The following is a 12,380-nucleotide window of genomic DNA, read 5'->3' on the forward strand; positions in this document are numbered from 1 at the left end:
ACATGTGTGCACACAAATCCACCATGAGCATCAGACAAACTCCCACTGGGAGTATAAACAGGGCCTGTTAGTACTTCTTACTTCGGCCTGTGTGAAACCAATCACAGGCCATCTGGAGCACGGCCCCCGGTGAGAGCAGCAGGTGGGACCCTGTGGGTTAAATGAGCTGTTATCTGTAACCAGCTTAACTCCCACATGGCTAACCTCTGTATCTACATCAGTCGGTTAGCATCCCACACTTGAACCCTTTAAAACCAGTTCGGCTCCTGCTTCCTGCTGATTGGTATTGACTGGTTTCTCATTGATCACAGTGCTCACAGAGAGAAAGAAGGCACGTCTGCAATGAATAAGGTGGTGTCAGTTAATTGGTTAAATAGCAGCAAAGGCCTGAGTGGAGCGGAGTAGTCAGAGGCAACTATCATGGCTGTTATGTCATATTAAAAAGTTGTTTTTTTAAACATGAACACATAGATTAAAAAAAACAAAAAAAATCTGTCTTGTTGCTTTTATAGTGCAATTGATATATTCTGAACTAAAAAACCCACACCTATGATTGTAACAGAAAATCATTTATTTTAAAAGAACAGAATAGTGTTACATTTACTAATTTTTACTATTTTAAATATAACAAACACGGCTAACCAGCAGTTAGGGTGCATATATCCCATGCAGCAGATTCCTGCTTCAGATACTGCCCTCCTCTATTTTCCCTCTCTTCTTCCTCTGTCCTTATCAAAATAAAAGCAACATACCTCAAATTAAACATTATTATTATTGTATTAAAATTTGGAGTGATGCAATGAATTAAAAACAAAATTAGGCGTTTTTCCCCACAAGTACTCCAGCAGCAGCTTCTGATGTCAACTAGTGAGGAGACGCTCAGTACTGACATTTCGATGCTGTGTCGAGTTCACAAAGTGCAGATGTTTCAAAAAACTGCTCCAAACCCACGTCACATCACCAGAGCTCAGTGAGGTTTTTTCACCCCGGTTTTGACAGGTAGCTTACCTGCTGCTACTAGGCTTGACTGACAGAGTGTAGAGCAAACTTGATGACACCGCAAACTCCCAGAAAGCTTAAAAGCCATCATCATCACTAGCAGAAACCACAGCAAGAGACAGTTTGTGGGAATTTTTTTGACAGCCAGGTTAGAGAAGCTCATTTTACCCACAGTGCAACTGGTGATCCTGCTGTAGAGGTCAAAAGATACCTCACTAATCATTTGTTCCAAGGGCATATGATCCACTAGTTTATTGGCAAGTGAATTTGTGGTATATCCATGACTTTCCATCTCAGCAAAAACTACAAAATTCCTGCGTAGACTTGCAACAACTGAGTTATGTGACTTAATTTGCTAAGAGAGAAGTGAAAAACAGAAAATGAAATCATTTTGAATAAAAATCTGCACATATGACAAATGAAGACATTAGACATCATTTACCTGATTTTCTCTTATTGATCTTCATTTTCTATCAGCACAATGACTCATTCATTCACACTTCAATCCACCGCACAGGACACATCTTCCACAAGGACTACGTTTAGCATACCTACAAAGACAACGTTTATTTCCACAAAACCTGTGTGGTTATCACAACAAACATAGTGGCATTTTGTCAGGGTACTGGGTCTGTGACCCAGTGTTTTGTGTTTGTTGGTTAATTTATATTCCTTCATTATTGTTATTCATGGTTTGGGGTCTTTTTAATGTTTTTTGCTCATGTTTATTCTTAGTTCCTAGGATTTAGGTTTCTGTTACTTTGCCTTTCCCGTGTTCCACGTCTAGTCACTCTTGTCTCCATGTTCCTTCTGTCTCCCCAGTCAGTCATGTCTCTGTGTCTCAGTGTCAAGTCTGTCTTTGTGATTGTCACCTGTTTTATTTTGATAGTCCCTGTCCTGTGTGCAGTGTATCTAGTTTTGCTTCCTCTTGTCTCATTATGTCTGATTAGTCCCAGCTGTGTTTCCCTCCTGTTTCCCATTCCCTCGTTACTCCCTTTTGTATTTAAGCCCTGTGTTTTCCTTTGCCCTTTGTTGTGTCATACCTCCTTATGTGCTGTATGTCTCTCCACAGTTCTGGTTTCTAGCTTTGTTCTGTACTTCTACTTTCCTAGTGTTTTTTGTTCTTAGTTTCTTTCTCAAGGTTTTGGTTTGTTTTTTTTAGTTTATTTTTATGGAGGAGTTTTCCCAGCGAATAAAGCTGGGAATCTAAGTTTACCTTTTTCGTTTTTGAGTCCTGTATTTGGACCCACTTCCTGCCTGCCACAGCACAGCCATGACACCTCTTTTATTTCTGTATTTAGTTTATAAATTGGTTTGTTGTGCACTGCACTGAATTACAGAGATTTTTTTTTCTTGTTTTGTTGTTTGTTGCTGTGTCAATCGTAGTTATTGATAATATGGTCTAATAAATAGCCTTATTTAGAACTGTGCAGCGCCTCTATGTCATTTAACACAAAAGCATTATCAAAATGTAACAATAGCAAAAGACGCCAGCAGGTGTTTCTGTGGAGAAGGGTCCTAAAATGTTACGAAAACTCGATATGATTCACACACAATCCTGAACATTTCTGGGTTTCACAAAGCCTTCACTAATATTAACTGGCAGCAATAGACTGCAACTGACCACAAAACCATACCATTGGATGGATGCTAAACTAATAAACCTAACATACGGCAGACATACTAATAATTTATAATGTTAAATCGACACTTTAGAAAAAGCAACCACTACTAAATATTTCCGACCTGGTCTTAAACCTACAATCTAAAATGAGGGTTAATTTAGCTATCCCACCCCCATCATCAATTGCACTTGGTTCTACCTGGAACCTTTAAAAGACACTTGGGATGCCTGGCGATCTCCTGACCTGAACCCGCACTTCAAATGTTTCATTTCAGGTAAAAGTTGAAAGTTTTATTTTCTATTGGCTTAACCAAACCTGGCAGCCCAAATAAGTATTTTGATTTCTGGATGAGACCTTCACCAGTATCTTCTTGGGGGCAACCAAGATGGAAGCACATGAAACAAAACACCAATGACTAAAACATCACAGTGGAGTCCAATGTTTACTCTATTGCATACTTTTGGTTGCTAACAGTTTCTGTTCGTGCATCCATAACTGCCTGTTTTATGTTCCACTGTGTTCACCAGCCTGACAGTATGTCTGTGCACTTGAGTTTTGACTGATTTCAGCTGACAGTCCCGTTTATGGTAAAGAACACAAAACGTTGAGGGCATGACTCAATGTAGTGCTTTGCAAAGCTGGTTCATGTGAAGACACTTGGTAGATTCGCTTCTATCAGCAACAGATTGAAACTTTGTTTAAAAATTTCAGTACAAAGTGAAAACAGAATTTTACTGTCTAGTATCCATAATATCACAATGTGCTGACAATGTGCCAGTAAGCCTGCAGCACCAATTTAAGACACTCTCCCATCAATGTGAAGAAAGTTTGTAAGCCAAAAACACTCATTGCTTTTTTGGCATGTATTCACCATAGATTCTTTTCAATGAGTTTATGCAATATCACATTTATTCCCATTCAGAGTGCAGGAATTTTTCACCAAGCCCTTGGTGATTTGTACTGATTAGGGGAGAGTTAGACCACTGCAGCAAAATGGCTTAAAGTCTGGGCTCTGTGGTCTCGTGTGTGTGAACCACTCTTTTGCTATTGAGCCCAGTTAATCGTGGCACTGTCATCTTAAACATCTGAGTGTCATCAGGGGGGAAAGAAATGTCCACTGATGGGGAAAAACCTGGTCATTTAGTATGTTTCAGGTAGTCAGCTGACCTAATTTTTTGCACCCATCATGTAGCTGAACTACATACCTAAACGACTGAAACAACCTCTGATCAAACACCGGCCCTACAGACAGGAGCTGACTTGCATCTCTTTATCTGACTCTCTTCTTATCCTGATGCACTTTCAATCTGGAAGAGGGTAAATCTGGACTCATCGAACCACATGACCTTTTTCAGTTCAATCTTTATGCTCCCTAGCAAACTGAAGACCTTTTGCTTTCCAATTAGCGTCACTGATAATTGATTTAGTCCCAATCCCCAGAGTTCTCTTTGGAATGCGCATGTGGAAATGTTCTTACTTTCACTATTAAATATGAACACCAGTTGTACTGTTTTTCTAGAAACATTTAAGTAATCAGTCACGACGACTCATGAGGTTTTGTTTCTTAACGTCTTCGAAGGTAATGTTTCTCCACTATCCTTCCTGGTTTTAGTAACGTGTTGGATAGTTCTTAATCCAGCTTTAGTTTCAATAATCTCTCTAGTTGTTTTCTTTCCTTAAAGAAAACCAATAATTTGATGCTTCTGACACATAGGAACATCTTTTTCATAACCACAGAATATGTAATGAGAATGAAATGCGAAGCTACACACTGCATCAGTTAAGCTTAAAACCCTGTTATCAGCCAAAACACAGTAATCACTGTAGTAATTATCTAATTACTGCGGGCTCTAACCTGTTTGCTTAGTTAAATTCAGGTGGTGACTTTTTTAGCCAATTATACAAAACAAAATCATCCATTAGCACTTGACTTGTGTAGCCTGTCTGTAAGCGAGCATCGACAAACCTATTGTTAGTTTTACAGTTGATTTTTTTATAATCAACATTAAAACTGTTAATTAATTTTTGGCTTCACCTGAAATTTTAATCACTTGTGAATGGTTGTAAAAAAACAAAAAAAAACAAAAAAAAAACCAAAAACAAATCTGTCCTCAGAGTTACCCTAAACTGATTAACACTACAAGCAGCAAAGTTATTATACAGCCAGGCATGGTTAGCTATACTGAAATGCTGCTCTAGCACTCATGAACATCATATTTGGACTCGTGTGTGTCTGCGAACATGAATAAATGCGCTTCGTTGAGCTTTACAGTATTAAAGCAATGCTGCTAAAAAACTGAGGCTCCCTCAACTTTGATCAGTCCCTCATCGTGTCCATCACACAGCAGCAAGTGTCGGCTTCAGTCTGTAGCTTTATAATGCCCACGTCCTTTCAAATGTCTAGTAGTCAGTCTATTTTGGCAGTTTGAGCACAGCTTTACAAATCAAGCCACCAACATTTTAACAAGAAGCGAGGACCACTTGTCCTGCGACGTTCTACTGCGTAAGACCCCCTACTTCACTGTTACACCACACTCTCCCGCCTTTCTAAGTCCGACCATGTGCGAGTCTAGAACAACAGATTAACTAAAACGTTCTATATGATTCAGCAATTCTCAGGGGCGCTGCGAGACAATTTATTCACCACGAGGCGACACCAAGGACAAATATTTGACGCTGTAATGATGAAGGCTGGAACATCAAAAAACTTCCATCCTTGCTGCTTTTTATTAACACATATTCATTGCGTGATTTTAATCTCTTCTGTTTTGTGGCGTGGACCCATCACCGCAGGGAGAATGACGGATGTTTTAGACCCTTAAACTCCTACATACCGTCAAGGCCGTGTGATTACTTAAGCGCATGCTGAGTGTGTATTGATGAGAGCAGGAGAACAACAAGAGAACTAAAGCACTCGAGCTAATCTGGACCCTGCAGCCTCCAGGGACAGGAAAATTGAATTAGAGGAGGAAGTGACACATTCGACTCACTCGACTGTCTACATTTACATTAATGCAGGTAGCGGAGGCTGCTTTTAGGATAGTTAACCGTGAGTCAGAGCTCTATTACACACGCAGCAGAAAACCTTTTTGTAGTCGAGCAGACTTGTGCACACGTGTAAGGAAAAAAAATTACAAAATGCACTTCAGTCACATCGGTGGGAAAGCAGAACACGGGATGGGAGACAGCTGAAGGACTCAACACAGACTTATTTAAGAGAAGGGGTGTTTTTGTTTTTTGCATATGCAATTAAATTTTAAGCATTTAAATTTGATTTAGTGCAATTTAAACTGTTAATACTTCTGATCAACAATGTGTGTACATTCTTTTTGTCGTTAATGGTCTCTCTAACCCCTTAAAAGCTTCTGTATACGTAGGTCACCTACATATACAGAAGCTTAAGAGATAACAGATGCACACGTTGCTTACGAGTTGAACGTGATACAACCTCAGGTCGCAAAGGAAAAATATGGATTCCCTGGTGAGTGATTAATCGTGGTGAAAAACTGTCACAAGGTGAAATTGGTGCCAAAGCGGGTGCTGCACCTAAAACCTCCTCAGCAGGCAACAGATTGCTGTGGTCATCTTTAGTTTGCACAGAGGACTTTGCAAACTACTAGCTGAGCGGTATTAAAACGCGAAACGGAGTATGTTCCCCTTCAAAATAAAAGCTGTGCTTAACTGCTGCAACCAGCATGTTTCAAAAGGTGCAGCTTTTACTACAAAAGCAAATGGTTACCATTTCCGTTTGGAGTCACATGTTTCGCATTTTCACTACCGCTAGGACAGAGCCATTTAATTTGAATTAAACTTTCTTGATGGCTCTGCACTTGTAGAATAACTGGAGACCAAAACAGCATGCTCCATGCAAACTACAGGTGATACGTGTCAATCTTGTACTGATCAAACCAGTTGCAACCAGTCACAAAACACAATTTCCCTCACAACCACTCGTACAATATCTTCAGGCAAACCGTAATTTTGTTGCCAGGGGGTTACTGGCCTGTGTGACTGAGGCCTTATTCACTTGACCTTACATTGTCACCGTGAATGTAACACTTCCAAAACGACGGACAAGTCAGCATCATGTGGTTAGCAGTCAGGTGTCTGCAAAAATTCAATACTGCACTGTGTTTCATATATTATTTTCCCCAATGCCTCTTGTTCATCTGTACATGGTTTACACACACACACACACACGCACACACAATCCATCCAATTGGAATCATCTGGTTCCCTCGGGCCTCTCTCATATTGAACTGTCAATCCTGCAAACTTCGGTACCTCTTCAGCCAAGCCTTGATGTTGTTATTTATTTGAACTTTATTCATTTTGCTCTTTTAGATTTGATTGAAGTTCAACCCTGCAGTGACTCGACTGATTAGTCTATCAACAGATGCCTAAATGTCAGAAAATGCTGATTTCCTTTGTGTTATATGAGTCTAAATATCTTTGGGTTTTGAACTTTCAGGGGATGAAAAAGCAGGTTTTTGATTTGAATATTAGAAATCATGGAGATAATTCATAATTAGTCATGAAAATATTGCTTGAAGCTATTACTACATCCATAGACCGTACCCAGCTAAGATCTGTCACAAAGGTTTTTTTAACCTGCCAGCTCTCTACTATAAAATCTGTATGACATTTGACGGCATTAATATAAGAACAGAGCAGTAACAGCTCAGTGATTTCACAGCAAGCGAGTGTTTGTCATGTGTGCCGCCTCCTGTACGTTCCACACAGGCGGCAATCTCTCGTAAACCAAAAGGAAAAGGAATATATCCAGTGACATGGGGAGTTGCAGTAGAGAGAAAATCAGGAAGTGTAAGGAAAGAGAGCAGTGGGATGACGTTAAGACAAAAAATATCCAGGTGGCCTGGAATCAGAGCTGAGGACCTGCCCTGCCGTACACCCTAATCACCCACCCGTCAGCACAGTTACACATTTAGCCTGATGTTGTGCTTTCAGTATTGCTCAACAGTATATAAATTAGTTAAATTAGTTATTGCCACATCAACCAACTATGCCGTTATTATCATAGGATAAATGTATATTGCCTCTGACATTGACCTTTACTGCATTTTTAGTTACTGAGCACATTTACTCGTCCACCGCTTTGTTTTACACGTTGCTAATCATGAATTTTGGTTTGTCAACATTTCACTATTTGAGTTTTATGTTACTGTCCCCTGCATCCACTTTGAAGTTGCACCACAGAGCATGTAACCATTTAAACGTTTTTAATGGCTACTATGCATTTTTTTTAATGGATACCATTTGGTTCATGAACACAGTACAATGAGCACGGGCTATTTTAAGAAGCGCCTAAAATGAGATTTTCTTCTGTCTGCAGTCTCTGCAGTGGCCTGTTCAATTGTGTGCAGGTAACAGCACTATTTGGAAGTGACAGGACCTGAAATGGACTCGAGCCAGCATCTGTGTGGGAGAACGAACAGAATGCTGACTATGAGCAACTAAACCCCCCTGAAGAGACAGCGCTTTTATGTGTGTGTATGTGTGTGTGTGTACAACAAAAACAGAGAAAGAGGTTGAAAATATATGAATATAAATGTATACAGTGTTTGAATCCTGAAGAGCTCTCATCATAGAGCGCAAAGGCAACTTTTGAAGCTAGCTGCACCAAATGGCACTGAGAGAAATGGTAACACTTTTGTTAATTCCAAAAGGCAGAAATCCTTCAGAGTGACACAAGTAAACTGCAAGCAGCATGTTCATATTTACCAACCCAACTGGTCTGTGACACTTTGCACCAAACAATACAAAAGAAAGAAGAGAGGCAATAGACTCACACTGGTGAGTCCAGTTTTCTGTAGACAGAGCGCCTGCTCGCTGCTGATCTAGAGGCAATCTGTGCATACTAACAGGCTATGAAAATAGTGTGTTAGCACTGTATTTGTATGCATGCATGTATGAAAAAGATGCACGTAAGTTGGGTTTTTGTATTAAATAAAGGAACATTTTTGAGAAAATCTCCATAATCCATACAAGAATTTGAAATCCACATGCCAAAATTCGGTCTCGCTGGGAAAATATCAAATTGATTTCTTTCCTGGTGTGCCACTTTGTGCTCTCTTTACATAAAAATGCAGTAATGTTGCTTTATATATTCAGCGTCCACACACACACGTTGAAAGTGATTTTAAAATAGCAAGAATTGGATCACTAAAAAACACAAATAAAAAAAACACCTTGTGTAGACTTCCATACATTTTTAAAAAAGATATTTCAACATGTGTACAGTAGGTGCTGTATATTTCTGCGGCGCTGCAGTGCTCTGGTGGTGGTGTTGGTGGTGATAGTGGCGGGGGAGCGCGGCTGGCTTCTCCTTCTCAGGTGGATGAGGACTTTGATCCTTGCAGCAGTCGAATGTAAAAGCCTCCTGCTGCGGGAAGGACACGAACGGGCTGTTGCTGACATCTGCTCTGACAACGACTTCGCCACGCACTCGTTTAAGACTGTGTACGTAGGCAGACATATGCGTAGGTGCAGTGCATACCCTCCCACACAAACACACACTCACGTATAATCACAAACTAACTGCACATGCAGGACCTATAGAGCAAACTTGCCCACGCTTCTGAAAAGAGAAAACACACACAAACCCAATGACACATTCAGACCTCCCACACCTCTGAGAAAGGCTTTTGAAAAAGCTTCAGATGGAAGCGGCAACACCTCGACAACCAAGTCACCACAACACCGTCTGTCCCCGTCTCTTTTCTTTTCAGTCTCTGACCTGCCTCTTCTTCACTTTACCTGCTCCGTTCCTCCGTCCCACGAGACAGCGGGGAGGCAGAAAGCCGCTGCACGCCGTCCCAGCATGCCACTGCACCTGACAGTTGTAGAAGTCAGTGACCCATGCACCAAATTGTTGTTTGCTTTCAAACTGTCACACGCAGATTCCTCCTGCAGAAAACAACCGCTACTGCCTAAAATGATCAAATTCATTCATGCTTCCTTCTTGTGAAAGTCTTAATGGTTATTAATAACTTGTTTTTCTCAGTTTTTGCTCTTCTCTTTGGATAATAAGCGCAGAGACATCGGTGAAGACTGTGAATTCCTTCCAAAGCAATTTCCAAGAGCTAGGGTTTTGTGCAGCATCGGTGCACAAAACCCTAGCAGTGGGTATTATTTACATCTCACAAGTCAGTTTACTTTAGGGGTGGCTCTAATAAGAAATGCAAACATGGCCATCTGCAATGTAATTGTATCAATTATTCAGTTGTTAGTACCATTTATATGACAAGTTTGTAATATCCAGCACAGCTTTTCTTAATGGATTGTCACAGCAGCGCTGAGAGGCTGTAAAAGCTCCAGCTCCAACAGCAGTAATAAATTAAAGGTTTATTTTTGTCTCATTGTCTTGTAAAAACTGCTGCTCGGTGTATTAAAAGATTTTGCCAGTATAGTGTAAATACAGGAGGGGAAAGCCTTTTTTGGACTACAATACGTGTAAATGAAGGGATGGTGTTTCTGCGCTTCCTCATCCGGCAGAAGTTATCAAACAGATCTCCATATCGCTCTATCTGCTCCGTGTCATCTGCTCAGTCCTGCTACAGCACCCATGTTCCTCTGCTGCCAAAATCCAAGCATTACTGAAAATCCTCTGAATCTTGCTGATGGCAAACAATAAAACACAAAAGATCCTTTTGTCAACATTAGAATCCAATTTTAGACTGCAGCCACACTTTGAAGAAACACTGCGAGCCTTTACTTATCAGATTTTTTATTTGTATCCATCTCTCAGTTTTCCCCGGGAGAAGCACAGATGTTTCACCTGCACAAAAGTATGTGATGAATAGCGCTGCCACTTTGTACCTATAGGAAGCATTACGAGACACACTGCACCATGGCAAGCATGTGGAGAAACACACACACATATCTATTTTTGGGGTAATGGACTGCTGTACGGGGAGTGAATGATAAAGCCATTGATCGCAGTCCTATGGCCAGAGGAGGTTCTGGGGATAGATGGCACGTTTCAATCCTCAGAGACACCGACTGCCATTTTACATTACTATTGATCTTAACGCTCAGGCACACTGCGCGGCATCGATCCCCCACACAAACAAGAACAGCAAAAACACCTCTGTACCACTTAACACCTATGCTGCTGCACGAACACAAGACTGACCAACAGATCTCAAGTCCACATGTGCAAATCCACTCGAGACAAAAAAACACGTCACCAGAAGCTAAAAGACAACTGCAGACCAAGGCTCACAAATCAGTGAAGGGTGACACTTTAATCCACTGCTTTGCCTGACTGACTCCCTGCCAATCTGTCTGTCTCTCTCGTTCCCTTTATCTGAATATCACTGTTTCAAGTGCTCCAGGGTATCACTGTCAGCCAAGTGAAATGACATAAGTGAGGAAAACTAGTGCACGAGGAAATTAATATTCAGAAACACTCCACTTTTAGTTCATATGTGCAAGGGGCCACTCTCACAGACAGGAGGGCTGAGAGGAAGATGAAAGAGGGGAGGGTGGGGGCATTACTGGGGACACCAAGATGTGCAGGAGAAATGGAGAAGATAAGAAAATACAGGACATGATTGGAATACAAAAGCACCCAGCAGGCTCTGATATGTATTTCAAGGTTATTAACATCTAAATAATAAGCAATTAGGACACATATGAGGTTAATATAGATAGGCAAACATGAGATTCTGCAAGCCGAACCAATTAATCTTACGTGGTTTGGTGACATCGGAATTGATTGGGATTAATTAGGAGGGTGGGTGCAGGCAGAGGCTGAGAGTGATGCAACACCTGTGGATCAAGGTGAATGACTGGAGAGCAGCGAGTGACGCTACATATCACAGGAGGGAGAGCACACCGAAACCCTTTCTTCATATTTTAAAAGAAAAAAATAGATATCTTATTTGGTTTTGTATAGAAATGTTGGACACAAGAGCTGCACACTCTCCTGCTATTCTCGTCCAGGACACGGCTGAACAGGCACCAGCTGCGCCCGTCCTCCAGTCAAACAAGCATCCATGAAAGCCCTCCACACGACTCAAACCGAGATCTGTGACCTCATCCGAAACTCACCAAAGTTTGCTGGTACTGGAGCGTCCTGTTTTCGGCCTTGTCCTTCACCATTGCGGCAATATCCTCATTAAAGACCCCCACAAAAAAGAAATCCGAGACTCTCAGGAGTCGCCCGCTAATCAGTCTGTGGAGGAGGAGGAGGAGGAGGAAGACTCTGTGCTGCCGCCTGCCATCTCGTGTGCAGAGAGTAACAGGTTTCTTTATCGTAAGACCTCCTGCATGGTGCAAAGCGAGGTGGGTGCACCGGATAGAGAGCCACGGCCGGCTGTAGCGTCACAGCAGCGCTGGTGAGGCTGGACTGCATACACCGCCTCCCTCCTCCACTCTCACTGTGCTGCTGCTGCTGCTGTCTGTCTCTCTTTGGACTTACTGGACTTGAGGATGTTCGCATTTTATTCTGCTTTATTTTTTCGTGCTTTAGTGCGAGAGCGTCGGGTAGCCTGCGGCTCTGCCGAGATTGTTTCGGACAAACAGTGATGTGTAGTGTTTTTTTTTTCTTCTTCTTGTGCAATAGTCATGGACGACCCAGCTCTCCTTTGCTCCTGATTTGAGTCATCACTGGATTGATCAAGTGTGATGAGTAATGTAGTGGGCTTAGCTTTATGGCTCAATGAGTGTCAGAAAGAAGTCCTTACAATATCCCAGCAAGGCTGTCAGGACGAGGTGTTGTGACAAAAAAGT

Source organism: Pelmatolapia mariae, linkage group LG18, assembly GCF_036321145.2.
Source record: "Pelmatolapia mariae isolate MD_Pm_ZW linkage group LG18, Pm_UMD_F_2, whole genome shotgun sequence".
NCBI lineage: Eukaryota > Metazoa > Chordata > Actinopteri > Cichliformes > Cichlidae > Pelmatolapia > Pelmatolapia mariae.